The following is an 18,672-nucleotide window of genomic DNA, read 5'->3' as shown; positions in this document are numbered from 1 at the left end:
TAATGGGGGACCCACGTGACATACTCTAATTATTCTAATTATCCAATTAATTAATTTAACTAATATATCTGTTTATTTATTTAATAAAAGCATTAACATTATTTTTATTTTTAGATTTTTATTTCACTTTTCTTTAAAAGGGGTGTGGGGCCTCCTTGCCATAGATAGCGGGGTGCGTTGGCCCCACCGGTAAGTGGCTTTAGGCCAAATACTCGATTTTATTCAGAGATACATAATCATGCAAGTATCGTATTCCTCCAAATATCTATATACGCAAATACATACATCAAATCTCATACATACATACATACATACGCATCTAATACATCATTTATTTTATTTATTTTTTTAACTCTCACAACTCTCACCTCTTTATTAAGAGAGAGAACTTCACAAAGAGAGAGAGATCTACATCTCCATGAACTCCTACATGAACCTAACAGCGCCGGATCGGAGTGCCGTTCGTCGGAACGGAACCGGGACGACGAGGGGAACGAGATCGTGGGAGGAGCCCGAGGAGGGGCTGACCGACGTTGATGAGAGGGCCCGGTGAAGCCGGAGTTCTCGGGAGGCGGAGGTGACGGCGAGGAGGAGCCCGAGGTGGAGGTGACCGTTGGTGGCGCGGGGGTCGCGGTGGAGCGGAGGAGAACCGACAGGGAGGGGCCTGGCGACGAGGGCCGCCGTGGCCGATGGGGGCCCCGACCGAGGCGCCGGTGGGGAACCGGCGTTGGTGGTGGCCGGCACTGGAAGGGCTCAGAGGAGGATCCCGACCGGCGTGGGGCGAGGAGTCGCCGGCGAATGGAGCGGGGTGGAGGGTGGCGACGGGCGGGGCACCAGGGTGAGGAGGCGCCCGCGAGCGGAGCGAGCGGGAGGAAAATCACGGGCGGGCGAGGGGGCCTGGCGCAGGGGAGGTTCCGGCTGGGGAGGGGCCCGCTGGTGTGGGCGAGGTGGAGGGAGAGAGCCGGCGGGAGGGTGTGTGGACGAGATGGAGGGAGAGAGCCGGCGCGATGGCGAGGGAGATCTGGGCTCGGTCTCTCGGAGGGTGAACGAGAGGCAGGGGGTCCGTGGGGAGGACTAGGTGCGGTTGGTGAGGCTGGGTCTCGCGGGGGTTCTGTCGTGGGGGGTGAAGGGAGACCGAGAGGAGGGAGGCTCGGTACGTGGGGGTTGGTGGGAGTGGGGGCCGAGAGGGGAGTCTCTCGTGCCCTGGTGGCGGCGACAGGAAGTGTGGAGGGGAGGGAGCGGCCCGGTTAGGGTTTCCAGGGGGTTTTATACCCCCCGGTGGAAGTGGGCTCGGGTAGTTTAGGTGGCCTGATTGGGTTCGGCCCAGTGGGGTGAAGGTCTTTTTTTGTATTTTATTTTTAGTTTTATTTTACCCTTTTGCTTATTTCTTTATTTATATATTTTTCTGCATTCCAGTTTAGAAAATATATTAACCATTATTATCTGTTACAAATCAAACATTTTTATATTTTTACATTTGAAAATCTAATTCGTTTGTCTTTAAATTAAATATGACAACTACTTTGATTTTTATTAAGTGACAACCTAGCTCAGTTAAATATGATGACCTAGCATCAATAGGGTGCGGTTACTGTAGCTTAACTACCGGGGTGTCACAACTCTCCCCTACTAACAAGAATTCTCGTCCCGAGAATCAAGAGGTAGAAGGAAAGAGCTCGGGGTATTCATCACGAAGATGAACCTCGCGTTCCCGAGTGGCTTCATCTTCAGAATGATTTGAACACTGCACTTTAAGGAACTTGGTTCCTTTGCAACGAGTCTTACGCTCAGCTTGGTCGAAAATGCGGACATGATGCTCTTTATAAGAGAGGTCTTGTTGTAGCTCAAGCATATCATGGTCCACTGCTCGGATAGGATCCTTGAAGCAACAGCGGAGCTGAGACACATGGAAGACATCGTGAACCTGAGAAAAGTTCGTCGACAGTTCCAATTGATAAGCCACTTTTCCACGCCTTTCGAGAACAGTGAAAGGACCAATATAGCGAGGAGCTAACTTGACCTTGATTCCGAAACGATGTGCATCTCTCATTGGTGTGATGTGAAGATAAGCATTTTCGCCAGGTTGATAGACCATATCCCGATGATGACGGTCATACCAACTCATCTGACGAGACTGAGCAGCCTTCAGATTGTCATGAAAAATGTGGACTTGATCTTTAGTATGTTGGATAATATCCGGACCGAAGAGTGATCGGTACATTGAACGGTGGCTCGATAATTTCATACGAAGCCAAGTGTAAAGGATACTTTGGAGTCAAAGATGTACACGAGAGTCAGGTTTCAATCCTGTGGAACTTTGGGTTATGGGTCCACCATGTGGGCCGAGAGTAGACACAGGGGTGACATATTATATGGTCTTGGTATCAAGACATGTCAGAGGATAGCCTGTCAGTTATGTTGGAACAACATATCGGTACCAAGGGCGGGGGACGAATAGAACCATCTTCCTGCTCGTTACAACGAGGCGGACCAATACGCAAAGTTCTCGTCCACCGGTGGCTACCGGAATGTTATCCACAATAGTAACTGGGTTTTACTGACAGATTTATATACCAAGAATTTTACCTAAGCAGGGAATTAACACTGCTAAGATAAGTTATGCCACAAGAAAGTTCAAACAAACCAATGGGAATGAGAATGTGTTCACTCACACAAAGAATTTAAAGTATACCATTCCCGAGGAAAACATAGAGTATGGTATACATGATAGGTCATTAAGTGCCTATCCATCTGGATAAAGAGGCAAGAGGGACCATGATGTTTACCCATACCATTCGGTTTGGATAACTGATCAGGAATAATTTTGCATTGCGCTTTCAATGTTCCTGTTGAAATTTGAAGTACCACATCCATGCTTCGAGGTAACATCGATATGGTCATCAGATGAAGGTCGGACTTATGGGTATACAAAGAGGATTCAGGAGGAGTAACTTATGACATAAGTCATATATTCTTCGCATGGAAGGTGGCGAATCTTTCATATGGAAGAATTTATAACAATAGGTCCTTCGGCCCAGTGTGCGAGACAAGACATCACCGTACCGGTTTTCCTAAAGTCCAAAGTTATAATTATTGGGAAATGTTCCAACCATCATATCTGCCCGAGATTGAGATCTGATTGGTGTCAGGACACCTCAGGCTCAAGATACGTGAGAAGAAAAGATGATGATGCAGGGTTCTCAGTATATGAACTACACAAGCAATCCTTGGATCATGAGTTGGATGTAAGACACATGAACACAATGTCAAGACATTCGTGTCCACGTGGAATTCTTACAACACAATGCAATCGAGTTCTGGTTTGGGAACCATCACCGAGGATATCCAGGTCCTTGCGTAAGCCTCGGTTAGCTCTTATGAAGGAACTTCTTTTCCCTTGATCAAATCATTCAGTGGCTTGGGGTGCTAAAAAAAGTTATATGAAGTGAAGATAGCAAATCTTCAAAACATATAACACTTCGCACATGCGTGAATGACTTGGGGTGGCCAGAGAGGAAGTGGAATAAAACTTCCTCGTATTCACGGCGGTAAGAACATACATGAACTTTGGGAAAACATTCCTGCTATCAAACAAATTATTCGTGAGGTAGGCACGAAGATAATGCTTTCAAAAGCTTCATCATGAACCATGGAGAACTTGAGGGTGCGGCCGATGGGCTCAACAACAATCCCATAAGATTTTGATAGGGATGAATTTCCAAAATTTATAATATCAAGGAGATAGCATTTGTCAAATCAAATGGTATAATGTCGTATGTTCAAGGGAACAACAACAATTGAACATTGGTTGAATGGTGCGCTCGGAAATACGGACGGAGCAGCACAACCGATGTCAAAAATGATGAGCCAACACCCAACACACTAAGAATGAAACAATCAATTCTTAACCTCAAGGCAAAAGGGTTGCAAGAAGTATTGGAATCACACCTCAGAGTTCACTTGTTGGTACTCTGGTTCGAAACAACACGGGACCAAGAAATGAATGGTGATGTCGAGAAGTATCACTATATCAAGAATTCTTAAGAGGTGCAATGACGCTCACCACATTCTTGACAGAAAAGATAGTAATACTGCAAGGTAGAAGATAACGTAAGCTGAATAGCAAGGGACTCAAGGGACAACACAAAACATGAACACGTTTGTGTTGGAGGGAAGGTAAACAATGATGCCGATGATAATACAATTATCGAGGGGCAACGATGGTATTTGTCAACATGCATTCGATTGATACCCTGCAAGAGCTCAGAATGCTGATGATGATCACGACACCTTTGTCGAGAAGCTTCACGAAGATGTAAATGATCGGCGACGACATCAAGCAATGGAATGATGAAGCAAGAGGTTGTCGAAATCACAGATAAGACTGCTAGCTTAGAATTGAGATTGCCTTTCAGGACAACTAACATGATGTGGAAAGCACGATGCAAGCTAAACACATAGTTGGAATTGTGTTCCAGGGATGAACGGTATAGGTAGCATGGTCGAGCTCCAACATGACGATGATGATGTAGCTTAACAACTTGGATTGTTATGATCGAGTACAAACTCGTAAGCAAGGAAGATTACTAAGCGTTGTTGAATTGCAATGTGTACTCGATTTAGTTATCGATGTATTTGCGTGTCCAACAATTCAAACACGAGGAAACTGGAATCAATGAAAATATCATAGTTGATGAGGAGCTAATAAGTAGTTCCATAGCTCCACGATATTGTCGAGCTACAAGGAATAATACTCAGAGGTAGATCAACGTTAAGGTTTGGACTGATGTATTGATCTGAAGAAGACAAGTACTTTAACTCGTCTGAGAATGAAGTCAAGGTAGGACAACATGGTCGGAACCACGATTGTAAAGGACAAGATCACATATACCAGATTTAAACCACATGATGAATGATTATTGTTACGAGAAATTTCTATGATAGGATCAACGTTGTTTCCATGGGCATGAACACAAGGTTCAAGGTCGACTCCCACTTCATCAATGCATCACCTGCCATTTATTCCTCGCCTTTGATCAAGTTGTAGCTTTGAAAGAACATTCGGCAAAACACCAGAAGAGCAAGACTCGTGAAAACTTTTTGAGTCATCTTGATTTAGGAAGGCATAGGTTCAACCCGTCGAGGCATATTAGTAACATATACCATACACTCCAAGAGCAATTAACACATGCTTGAAGGGCATGGCTGACAAAAGCGTAGGGTACAACTCATCAGAGGGAGAAGACACAATTTACCAATGACATTATGTATCACTGGAACACTATCACAAGAATTTTTGAATGCGAAGGGACGCCATCGGATAATAACCCAGAATGAGTCTGGCAGTACACAAAAGACCTGATGTGAGTATCGGTACTCAATCAGAGGGGGATATGACGCAATGCATCGGGTTATAGAACATCTAAAAATATCGATACTTAATCACCAAAGGAATTATGATTTCCAGGTTGGCGTATCATAATCAAATGCCCCGAGCAAAATACCAGTAAGTTGAATGGTCTTAGAAGGACAACCAACCAAAAATTGATTTGTCGAGAACCGGCTCGGTCCGGAAGGACGTCTGAGCCGGAAAGGATAATTTATGAGTATCAACATATGATTGTGTGCATTCACCCAAAGGTAGAATTAATAAGATCACAGGAAAATTCACAAAGGAATTTTAATGAATGCGGCTAGTTATATGGATTTAACCATATTGTAAACAGGTGAGAAAGGTCATGAAAATTAGGCTACAGAGGATTTCGGAAGAATGAATAGTAAGTCGAAGAACTTTCGAATCCCATGACAACTGATGATGAACGAATCCCCGATAAGATAATTCGTTGCATCTCGTAAAACAAGAGCAATTGGAGAAGAAAGTATGAATGACATTTGCAGGTAGTCATCCATAGTGGTTGACGAAGGAAGGGTAATCGCAAGAGCGATGGGCACAAGTTCTCGAGACAAAGCATCGGAGAATATCATCGGAGTCTCCTGACGAATCGAGTCATTATCAGGAATGATGGACTCTTCGGAAGGAAGTATTTACGAGAACCTAATGTTAGAGTTAGTAAAAACTTTAACGCGAAAGAGAAGAGAGAGTAGAGCCCAGAGTATAGGAAAGGAGTAAAAGATACTAATACCACCCAATTGAGATGTGGGCCCGTAAGCCACAACATCAGTGTTAGTAAAGTTTTTCAAACATTAGACTCAACTTCGGCCAAGGATTTGGAAAGGGGCTACGTACAGGCAGTCGGCTCTGATACCAACTTGTGACGCCCTCGGTTTAATAGTACGCTAATCATACACGCAAATGCGTACAATCAAACCCAAGGACTCACGGGAAGATATCACAACACAACTCTAGACACAAATAAAACAATATCAGCTTCATATTACAAGCCAGGGGCCTCGAGGGCTAGAATATAGAAGCTCGATAAACACACGAGTCAGCGGAAGCAACAAATATCTGAGTACAGACATAAAACATGGGGTGCCTTAGAGAAGGCTAGCACAAAAGATACAACGATCGAACGAGGCAAGGCCTCCTGCCTCGGAACCTCCTAACTACTCCTGATCAATAGCGGCCTCCACGAAGATGACACCATCGGGGCGGCAGGCGTCGGCAGAAACTCCACTCCTGGGCTCCATCATCTGGTCGCAGCAAATATATCAAGGGGACAAGGGGGAGCAAAGCAGAAGTGAGTACTCATCCAAAGTACTCGCAAGTCTTACATCAGAACTAATCTAAATATGCATCAGTATCAAGAAGGGGGTGTTATATGTGGACTGACTGCAGCAATGCGAGAATAGAGAGAGAAGGCCTTGTCCTATCGAAGACTAGCATCTTTAGGGTCTTGCAGCAATAGACGAGAGTAGAACAGGGGGTAACACATTAATAGTCATATTGTTGCAGCAAAATTAAAGTGAGGTCACGCCTAAAGATCCTTCCTCGACTCCCTGCGAGGAAGCAATCCCGAGGCAAACTAATTCCAGTTAAGTAACAATTGTAGTTGTATAAGATCGGGGCACAACTCCAAGTCGTCCTGTAACCGTGGACACGGCTATCCGAATAGTTAATTTTCATCCCTGTAGGGTTGCACCACATGTCTCGTCACGCTCGGTAACACTCTGGCCGGACATACTTTTCTAGGTCATGCCCGGCCTCGGAATATCGACACGTCGCAGCCCCACCTAAGACTAATCAGAGAGGTCAGCCCGCCGGTCTAAATCCTAAGCGCAAAGGGTTCATGGGCCCAGTTCCCCTCCGCGCTCCTGCACGATGCGAGGGCGGCCGACGTCAGTCCTAGCATCCCTTAATCACAAGCGCAATGCATCTCGGGACCACTCGGGCGCGCGCCACTACGATTGCTGACATCTGAAAAGCTTCGGCTGATACCGCGACGCCGAGTACCCATAATTCTTCCCGCGTAGCCGGTTAGTGCGAAAAGGTCTCCGACCAACCCAGATCAAATACGCAAATCCATTAACATTTTAATTAGGCCAACAACACAGTCTCACGGGAATCCACCCGTCTTACAATTAATCACCAAAGATTCCAGTAACATGGTCGAGTAACTGGGTGGTTGTAACATCGGGGGGAATCCGAGGTATCACCCTCGTTGGGTTCCGAACGATGTTCCCGTCAAGGTGGGCTTGGAGGAATCACCCTCGGGGGTCCCACACTTGAGGGGTTGCATGAGAGAGGCGTCATCGGGAATGGTGAAAGAGGAATCACCCTCGATAACCACGATCGACTAGCTATAGTACAGAGATATCATCAGGAGTACTTAGCAAGGTGTCACCCTCGGTACCCGATAGTATCTCTGTAGCATCGTACAACGAAGGGGATCTATGTGTTGTGTCGGGTCTGGCTCGTCGATCAGAGATCGAGATTTGAAAACAAGCAGGGCAACTGGACTATGGGGTCAGAGGGGATGACTGCTCCACCTGTACTAAGCAGATTTAAAGTACAGGACTGAAAGTAGCAGTTCATCAAAAATAGGCTATGCATCAGATATAGGAGCTAACTACAACAGTAGCAAAATACTAGTGCAAGCAGTAGGAAGAAAGACATAGGCGATATAGGAATGATCAAGGGGTGTTTGCTTGCCTTGCTGCTGTGCGGCAAAGGACTGATCGGCAGGGTCGTAGATGTACCCGGCAGCAGCGTCAGTCTCGGGCTCTACCGGTAAGAAGAGGGGGAAGAAACAATAAATAATAGCAACGGTGCAACACAAAGCATGAAATGGCAAGATGCAGGCTAGACATGAGCTAACGCGGGAACATCCATCATAGACGGGTCGGAAGAATATCTGACGATATTTTCCGGGTCTCGGGCTACTACCGGTCATACTGGAAACGATGGAAATATTCCATGTTTGCTATGCTAGGGACGCGTGACACACGAATGGACCGTGTATCCGGATTCGTCTCGTTCTGCTGATCAACTTTCATGTTGAAAATATTTTGATCTGACTTTCGGATTATTTAATATCAATTTTTAAAGTTTTATTCAATAATTAGGAATTAAAAACAGATTTAAATAATTTAATAAAAAGCTATTATGACATCAACATGATGTCATGCTGACATCAACATTTGACTGGTCAACTGACCAGCGGGTCCCGAACGTCATAGGCACAAGTTTTAATTAAGATTAAAATATTAATTAATCAGATTAATTTAGTGGGGGACCCACGTGACATACTCTAATTATTCTAATTATCCAATTAATTAATTTAACTAATATATCTATTTATTTATTTAATAAAAGCATTAACATTATTTTTATTTTTATATTTTTATTTCACTTTTCTTTAAAAGGGGTGTGGGGCCTCCCTGTCATAGAAAGCGGGGTGCATTGGCCCCACCGGTAAGTGACTTTAGGCCAAATACTCGATTTTATTCACAGATACATAATCATGCAAATATCGTATTTCTCCAAATATCTATATACGCAAATACATACATCACATCTCATACATACATACATACATACGCATCTAATACATCATTTATTTTATTTATTTTTTTAACTCTCACAACTCTCACCTCCCTGTTAACACAGAGAACTTTACAAAGAGAGAGAGAGAGAGAGCTACATCTCCACGAACTCCTACATGAACCTAACAGCGCCGGATCGGAGTGTCGTTCGTTGGAACGGAACCGGGACGGCGAGGGGAACGAGATCATGGGAGGAGCCCGAGGAGGGGCTGACCGACGTTGATGAGAGGGCCCGGTGAAGCCGGAGTTCTCGGGAGGCGGAGGTGACGGCGAGGAGGAGCCCGAGGTGGAGGTGACCGTCGGTGGCGCGGGGGTCGCGGTGGACCGGAGGAGAACCGACGGGGAGGGGCCCGACGACGAGGGCCGCCGTGGCCGGTGGGGGCCCCGACCGAGGCGCCGGTGGGGAACCGGCGTTGGTGGTGGCCGGCACTGGAAGGGCTCAGAGGAGGAGCCCGGCCGGCGCGGGGCGAGGAGTCACCAGCGAATGGAGCGGGGTGGAGTGTGGCGACGGGCGGGGCACCAGGGTGAGGAGGCGCCCGCGAGCGGAGCGAGCGGGAAGAAAAGCACGGGCGGGCGAGGGGGCCTGGCGCAGGGGAGGTTCTGGCCGGGGAGGGGCCCGCTGGTGTGGGCGAGGTGGAGGGAGAGAGCCGACGGGAGGGCGTGTGGGCGAGATGGAGGGAGAGAGCCGGCGCGATGGCGTGGGAGATCTGGGCTCGGTCTCTAGGAGGGTGAGCGAGAGGCAGGGGGTCCGTGGGGAGGACTGGGTGCGGTTGGTGAGGTGGGGTCTCCCGGGGTTCTGTCGTGGGGGGTGAAGGGAGACCGAGAGGAGGGAGGCTCGGTACGTGGGGTTTGGTGGGAGTGGGGGCCGAGAGGGGAGGCTCTCGTGCCCTGGTGGCGGCGGCAGGGAGTGTGGAGGGGAGGGAGCGACCCGGTTAGGGTTTACACGGGGTTTTATACCCCCCGGTGGAAGTGGGCTCGGGTAGTTTAGGTGGCCTGATTGGGTTCGGCCCAGTGGAGTGAAGGTATTTTTTTGTATTTCATTTTTAGTTTTATTTTACCCTTTTGCTTATTTCTTTATTTATATATTTTTTCTGCATTCTAGTTTAGAAAATATATTAACCATTATTATCTGTTACAAATCAAATATTTTATATTTTTACATTTGAAAATCTAATTCGTTTGTGTTTATATTAAATATGACAACTGCTTTGATTTTTATGAAGTGACAACCTAGCTCAGTTAAATATGATGACCTAGCATCATTAGGGTGCGGTTACTGTAGCTTAACTACCGGGGTGTCACAAGAGAGTATCGATGTCGACTATTGGATTAGTGCACAATGGCACCTTTGACTTTGATGGCACAAATTATACCCTATGGAGAATCAGTATGCTTCATCACTTTCGGGCCATGGGCCCAAATACTTTACGAATTGTTTTTGTAGGGATTGCCAACAAAAAGGATGATGCATCTTCATCTACTAATGAAATGTATCTTGATTGTGAGGCTTTTCTTGCCATTCATCGAACCATAAGTCCTGAAGTGTTTAAGTCTATCTCGACTTGCAAGTCAGCTCATGAAGTTTGGACTAAACTTGAAGATATATATGGTGGGTCCAATCTTGATGGAGACGATATTATGATGAAGGAGTTGGTGCATGAGCTCTTCACTCTTTTCGATCATAAAGAGTCCACCACTACTTCCATATCCGATTGCTTGCACACCTCAGCATCTGCAATCTCACAAGGTAATGACATGGTGAGTGAAGAAATATATGTTGATGAAAATGTCATAGCCTCTATGGACATGAGCATATCTAGCACCACACATAGTGTAAATTATTGTGCTGATAGGTCATGCATTTCACCTAAAGATCCCTCGACAAATGTGTGTGGTGATATGCCTGCTCTCCCGTGTCCTCTTGATCAAAATATCTTGTTTGTCCCTAGTTGTTCTATGACTAATCATTTAGGGGAAATCAATAAATATGAAGTACTTTTGACTAATGAAGAATCTGATTCACCAAAAGAATCATCATCAACTCCTCCAGTTCACATGTGCCTCATGGCAAGAGGTAATATTGAGGTATCATCTTCCCTGTGCAATAACGATGATATTTGCGATGAGGATGATGATGATGACTTGACTGAAAATATCTATGTGATTAGTAAAATTCTTCATAAAGCTAAAAATAACACTCTTCAAAGGTTCCAAGATGTTCTTGCTTACTTTGAAAGTTGTAATGATTCACTTAATCATGAACAAGCTAAAAGTGAACAACTTGAACATGAACTTGAGAAGAGTCATCAAGCATGTAGAGACTTAAGATCTTCAAAAGGAGAGATTGAAGTTGCTCATGATAAACTTCAAAGGGATTTTGAGGTCCTTCTCCTTGAATGCAAGAATGTCAAGGGAGAGCTCGTCAAAACCTTTAAGATATATGAGGAGCTTCAATCTACTCATGAGAAGTCTCTAATCGCTACTTACTCCTCTCATATTGTTGATGATACTTGTACATCTAACCCTATCTCTTTTGAAGTATCAACATTGAAGGAGAATGTTGAGCTACGTGCTCAACTTGATTTACTAACTAGCAATTATGGGAAGTTGGAAGAAAACCATGTAATGCTCACAAGCTCTCATGCCGGTCTTCTAACATCCCATAATGTGCAAAAGTTAGCTCATGAGGCTATCATCACCAAGGTAACATCAAGTGAGCCTCATGTGGACAATGACACTACTTCTAGTCAAAGTACAATATTTCCATGTGCTAGTCCTCGTAATTCGTCTACTCATAATGTTGCTACCTCGTGTGATGAATTACTTTCCTTGCCTTGTTGCTCTAACATTGAAGCTTACACTTCCTCTAGTACTTGCATTGATACTAACCGTGCAGAGGAAATCGAAGAGCTCAAGGCCCAAGTCACTTCTTTGAAGCAAGACTTGGAACAGCGTCATGAAGGGATGTCCACACTCAACAATGTCCTGTGTGAGCAAACATCTCCGAATGAAAAAAATGATGTTGGAGTAAACTCAAACAAGAACAAGAGGGGCCTAGAACAAGTCAATAACTCGGCCAAAATCATTTGCTTCAAGTGCAAAGTTAAAGGGCACCATGTTAGATCTTTCCCTCTGAAGATGAAGTCTCAAAGTCACAAGCAACAAGGGAAGCGGACACAAACTCAATCACATATTCAGCTACAAGTTGAAGGAAGGCCTCTTCGCAATAAGACCCAAGCCAACAATCCCCGAGGTGATAAATCAACTGGGAAGAAAGCAAAGGGTAGATGTTGCTACTTATGTCGTGAGAAGGGTCATGTCGCTTCGTCTTGCACAAGAGGTAACTTATCCAACCCAATCACTATTGATGATATCTATTCCCTTGGGAAGGATAAGGTTGGCAATGTGTTTGCCAAGTTTGTCGGTACTCAATATGGTGTCAAGAAAAGAACCATTTGGGTTGCCAAGCCTATTGTGATTAACCTTTTAGGACCCAACGTGGTTGGGGACCAACAAGCTCAAACTTGATCAATAGGTGACTATGTAGGACATTAGAGACTTGGATACATAATGAAGAATTAAGGGGTCTTCATCATTCATATTATCTCAAGCCAAGTCATTTGGATTATTGAGTTTCTATCTTATATCCAATGTGCCTCCTTACGGTAACTTATACTTAAATTATTTACATTGTTAGGTGCTGGTCCCTTTGCATCTGGTGGTTTTGTACCTTGCATCCGTTTGTATATGTTGTGCTTCCAACTTGCTTATCTTGAGTAATCGAGTATGTGTATGTTGGTTTGCATATCATGTACATGTGAGTCTTGTGTTGAGCCTTTTTTCATCTTGTTTGTATTTTTGTTGGCTCTTGTGAGAGATTAATGGATTATCCCATTGTGGGGGAGTGATGTGCTTTGCACACCTCACAATCCTAGAAATGTGTATACATGGGGAATACCACTTAGTTTTGATATTTCAAGATTATCTAGTTTCTATGTGGTATGTCTTACTCATGAGAAATTCAAATTCTATATGGTCCATTAAGTATCTCTTGTTGGTTTTAATATTGTTGGTTTCTCACATTATGGGGGAGTAATATGCTATGTGCATATTACAAAACTAGAAAATGTGTACATTTGAGGTGTTGCCACTTAGTATTGATATTGTAAATTATCTTGTTCCTAGGTGGCATGTTAGCTCTACAAGTGTCATTTGCTTGTGTTTTATGGGTAAAGATGATCTTCGATATATTTGCGATCTACCAATGAGTATCACTTCCAAAATAGTTCTTGTCCACGACAATTGGTATTCCCATCATGTGATAAGAATTGCTAATCGTCTTTACATTGGATTTTGTGTTTCGTTTGTCTTCCTTGCCTCTTATGGATCTATTTTAACATGTCTAGTGTTTTTAGAGATATAGAAAAAGTGATGATCCCATCGTGTGCATTTTGTATTTAAATGCAAATTCTATATAATGCACGTCCCTTGGGGGAGCTATCCTATTTTCTTTAGAACACTCTCTTATTCACCCATCATAAAATCTTTTGATCCCCATCAAGTGTGTCGTGGTTTTTTCACGGCAGATGTCCTCGTGAAAGGACTTAGTACTGGAGCCATCACACCTTGGTGGCGACTCAAAGGGGTTAAGCGGGAGAGACACGGCGATTTACCCAGGTTCGGCCCCTCTGAGGAGGTAATAGCCTACGTCCTGCTTTGGTGTGTATTGATATGGATTCGATTACAAGGAAGGCGTAACTCTCCTAGACCGAGCACTCGATGATTTCTAACTTATCCTCTGTCCCCCAAGTCCTCGCCTATATATACAGGTCGACTCCCTAGGGTTTACAAGGATTCCTTCCTTCTTACAACTCGTGACCATTGCGATCTCTAAATCGCCATCTTCCAAATCTGGGAGACCCGCCAAGAGCCATACTCGTCATGCGACCTTGATTCGGCCAAAACGAGGCCCAACTAAACGCTTAGATGAGTCTCCCAATGGATAACCCGACCCAACTAGGGCGGGTCATCCACAGGTTACATCCCCAACATTAGGCCCCAAAATTGACTTGAACCTTTCTTCTTCACGCCAATACCTCTGCTCCATTGAGGGCGATTCATCCCCTATTTTTCTTCATCTGTCAAAGAAAACTGCACACCCGCCATCGCCTTTGGGTACTGACAATCCCTTAAGTCGCCAGATCATTACTAACTGGCCCTTTCATATTCCTCTTTTTTCGAGAAGACCGCCACAACTCCAACGGATCTTTAGCGCATCGTTATCCCGAAATTTTCGGCGCACATTTATAGCGAATCTTTTATCCCCCGGCGGTTCCTGCTCATGGCGCCTCGATTCCAGCACTTGCCTTGATAAATAGGCCGGGGGGACAGAACTGGCGTTTCCTACCTACCAGTCCTGTCACCTTCCTCCCCACCGGCGCAGCGAGAAAAACGCATCGCCCCGAGAGATCCACCGCCGACCGTGTTTTTGGCCTTCACGCGAGGATCTTCGGCACCGCCTGTGGGCTTTCGCCGTCGTCCATTCTCGTGCTGCAACCTAGACATCCGCCATTGTCATCATCGACTGCATCGCCGTCGGACACCTCGCCATTCACCACGAACTTCGCCGCCGCCGGAAACCTCTTCGCTCGACGGGACGCCCGTGCTTTTCCGGCAAACCCCATCACCGTCGGCTCTTCTCACCCGATAATATCAGGTTAGGCTTCCACCTATCTTTAGGAGTAGTTTTACTTTCCGCTTGAACTTCCGCCATTGCCGTGTTCTTGAAGCTCCTTGTGCATAGACGTTATCTCCACTGAATCGATTAGCACGAGTGTCGATAGGATAGCTAATGTTCTGAATACTTTTACCGATCCGCTGTACTCGTGAATCTTTGAAAATAATGTTTTCACCAAACGATGGGCATCATCTGATAATAAACTGTCGCGACCAGTCATTTTCTCTAGGTTTTCGCGTCTGTCCGGTAGATCCATTCCTTGTTTTACTATTTGCAAAAAGTTGTTTATAGTCTTCATCTCCTGGTACTTCAAATGAAACGCCTTTACCATCTTCAGAACGTAACCCTTGGGAATAGCCCCACTTCCATAAGTCGCCATAGTGACCCAACTCGGCCCTTAGATCTAACGGGTCAAAACTCTTCCTTAATCAAAGTACTTGGCGGGTTTAAATGAACCGATTTCATCCCATACAGTAGGTGTCCAAGGCATGTAATATTATACTTTACTTACTTGTAGCATGTGTGCCGTCTTCAAGAGTGACTGACTTCCTAGCAAGGTCGACGACTCCATTTTAGCCGATTATGTGAAAACGGGCAGTTTGGATCCTCAGGACGTTATTGGCTGGCGCACCGGGTTCGGAGAAGATCTCCCTAACCCCAAAGAAGGGGAGATAATTGTCTTTGTTGAACACCTGGAGCGAGGTTTTAAGCCGCCCGGATCAAAGTTTCTTAGGGACGCCTTAACTCTCATGAATGTCCGTCTCGAGGATCTGGGACCCAATTCCATAAGTAATTTGTGCCAATTCCAAGTTCTCTGTGAGGCTTATCTGCGGATCGAGCCTTCTGTCCCCTTATTCTGGCACTTCTTCCATCTGAATCGCCAAACAGAATTCCATAACGGCCCCAGCTTGGAACTTGGTGGTGTCAATGTCCAGCGCCGCAGGGACAACCCATTTCCCTCACTCACCATGCCTAGCCATCCCAAAGGCTGGGGCGAGTCTTGGTTTTACTGTCAAGAGACATCTCCTGCTGGTGAGAACAAGCTTCTGGGTTATAGGCCAACTCGCCTTCCGACCAACTTCAAGCTTCCAGACAAGCTTACCGAGGAGGAAGAATCGGAATTCATCCCAATACTATCTGAATTAAGATCTTTGACGAACAACGGTCTTACCGGGGTCGACCTAATCCGCTGTTGGGTTGAATGGTGTATCCTCCCTCTGAGCCGCCGGGATGGTCTGATGTGTGATTTTGATGGCACCCTCGATCATCCTCAATGCTATTTCCGCACAGCTTTAATGGAAAAGGATATTGTGACCATTATCAAAAAGCTAACTAGCGAGCCTGCGGGAAAATGCGGCCAAATCGGCCTTAAGCCTTTCTGCAAAATTAACCCGGCGCCCAAGGTAAACAAACCTAACCCGCCTTTGCTCTTTATTCTTTATGCTTCATTTGTATTGTGGTTTCGTAATATATGCCATTTCAGAAAGGCGATAAGTTCTGGTCCAGGCAGCCCAAAAAGCAAGCCGTGAAAAATGTCAAGCCGCCCTCAAAGAAAACCAAGGGTAAGGGCAAATCTGCTGCAGCCGAACCATCCGAAGTGGACGAATCGTAAGTCGGTGATGCACTTTCGGAGGTAAAAATTCGTTCTCTTTTCACTCGCCACCTATTACTATTAGCCTTTGTATTTATATCTCTTCCTTCCCTTGAAATAGAATGAAGATAACGAAAGCCAAGAAGACTCTGTTGAGGTAATTTCTGTTTCCTCCGATTCATCTCCTTCTCCACCTAAGCCGGCCACGCGAATTTGTGGGAAAGTTCCCTTCTCACATCCAAATGCTTATTTGGACCCAAATTTCCAACTGAAGAAAGCACAGCACGCCTCAAACCGGAAAACACGAAGTCACTCTGGCGATCTGGTATCTGGCTTACCAGCAACGAACAAAAGAAAGCCAAGCGAGGTACTTTTATGAGTAACCATTGTTCATGCTTCTTTGGATCACATTTGTAACCCGCCTGTATTATTGACGTATAATTCTTGCAGAACTCTCCTCCCACTTCCGGTGACTCAGTGATGTCAACACTTCCACCGATGATTCGAGTTCCGGGGTAAGTCTTTTGATAACCTTGCCTCGACTTTTGAGAATAACGATCTTTTCAATTCCTTAACGTGCTTATTCCCTTTTGTCAGGGCACAAGCCAAGAAGAGAAAAACCATTGGATCAACTCCTGATGCAACTTCAGAACCCACGGAAGAATCAACTCCAACTCAAGACAATCCGGATCAGACTGAGCCTGCGATTCAAGTGGATCTTCATGAGTCGCCGAAGGAAACAATGGATGCCTCTAAGTTGCCGAAGGAAACAATGGATGCCTCTAAGTCGCCGAACCCATTGATGACAACAGAAGACCCAGATGCTGTAGTTATTACTGGCTCTGGCTTTTCTAAGCCGGCGGCGACAGTTTTGTCCAAACATGTAGCATCCTCCTCTGAGGCCATTCCCGAGTCTGGGCTCTCCAAGGCAAAACTTTCCGACTATGCAAATTTGGAGTTTAAGGAACTCTGCTCTGGCTTTGCAAGTCGCCTCGAGGCGAGCCATGAGATGGAGAAAAACCTGCTGAAGATGTTAAACAACAAACATGAGGTAAATTTTGTTATACTTATATTATTCCCATTAACCCCCAAGGGCTGGGTCATCAGTAAAAAGATGAGCCGGGTCTTTGAAAATTTAGAAAAACCTTCGCGACCAGTAACCCCCAAGGGCCGGGTCATCAGTAAAAAGATGAGTCGGGTCTCGATTTTTGTATAATTTCACCTGAAAAAATTATACATTAGCCCCCAAGTGTCAGGGATATTGCTTTGCAGTAATTCTAAGACTTGCCCTTATTTTAAACTTTCAATAGGAAAACCTTGCTCAGACCGAATCGGCGCTGGGCGATTTAAGGAAAAACTTAGCTGGACAACAAGACGCCCGAGGTAAGTCGGAGGAAAAATGTCAATTGGCCTTGGCCGAACTGGTAAAACTCAAGGCCGAGTTGAAAGAAGCTCAGGCTGAACAAAATGCCGCCTTGAAGAGGGTAGAGAAAGCTGAAGCTAGGCTGGCCACTGTACAACAGGAATTGTCCGGCTTAAAGCGTCATATCTCCAACATGACGCAAGCCGTCTTTGGTAAGCTTTACTTAAACCTTTGATCTCCTCCTCTCTTTTTTGTTTTACTTATGATAAGTCGCTAATCATCATGATTCAGGTCCAAGAGCCGCCAACCTTCAAGAAGACCGTGTGTTGATGTTGAAGGCGATTTACACGCTGACAGAGCAATTATACACAGGCAGTGTCTTGACAGTTAAAGTTGTGATGGGTGCCAAAGAACCTATCACTTCCATCAAGAAGGTGCTTGGCTGCTTATCCACACTTCCCCCTTAGATTGGCGAGTTAACTCGGTCAGCCGCCCGGAGAGGTATTCTGACTGCCCTGAGTCGCTGTTTGGCATATGCCCCAGAAATCAACGTAGAAGAAGTAGCCGCAGGCTTTCCTCAGCTCAAGGACGATGGGTCCGAATTTGTTGAAGAGGACTATCAGCGAGTCGTGAAGGACTCTCGGCTGGCTGCGACTCAACTTGCCACAAGCCTTGACTCAACAAAATACCAGGCGGCTTATGATAGCAGAAACAAGAAGGTCAGCCCGGCAACCTTCGTGACGACCAGTCTAACTCCTCGGCGACCCAAGAATCCTTTCGACTTGGAAGCAGACCTGGCATCAATTCTGACTGATGAAGATGACTTTGCTGCTTTGGCCAAGTGCAATTGGGTATTGGGCGACTTGCAAATCGAAGTCGGCCAGAGCTCACATCAGGATGATCCCGAGGCGCCAGCAAAGGAAATTTTATAGAGTTTGGCCTGAGAGCCATGTGATAGGTCCCTTTTCCATAAGT

This window comes from Hordeum vulgare, chromosome 4H, assembly GCF_904849725.1.
Source record: "Hordeum vulgare subsp. vulgare chromosome 4H, MorexV3_pseudomolecules_assembly, whole genome shotgun sequence".
Classification (NCBI taxonomy): Eukaryota; Viridiplantae; Streptophyta; class Magnoliopsida; order Poales; family Poaceae; genus Hordeum; species Hordeum vulgare.
This window is presented reverse-complemented; position numbering follows the sequence as displayed.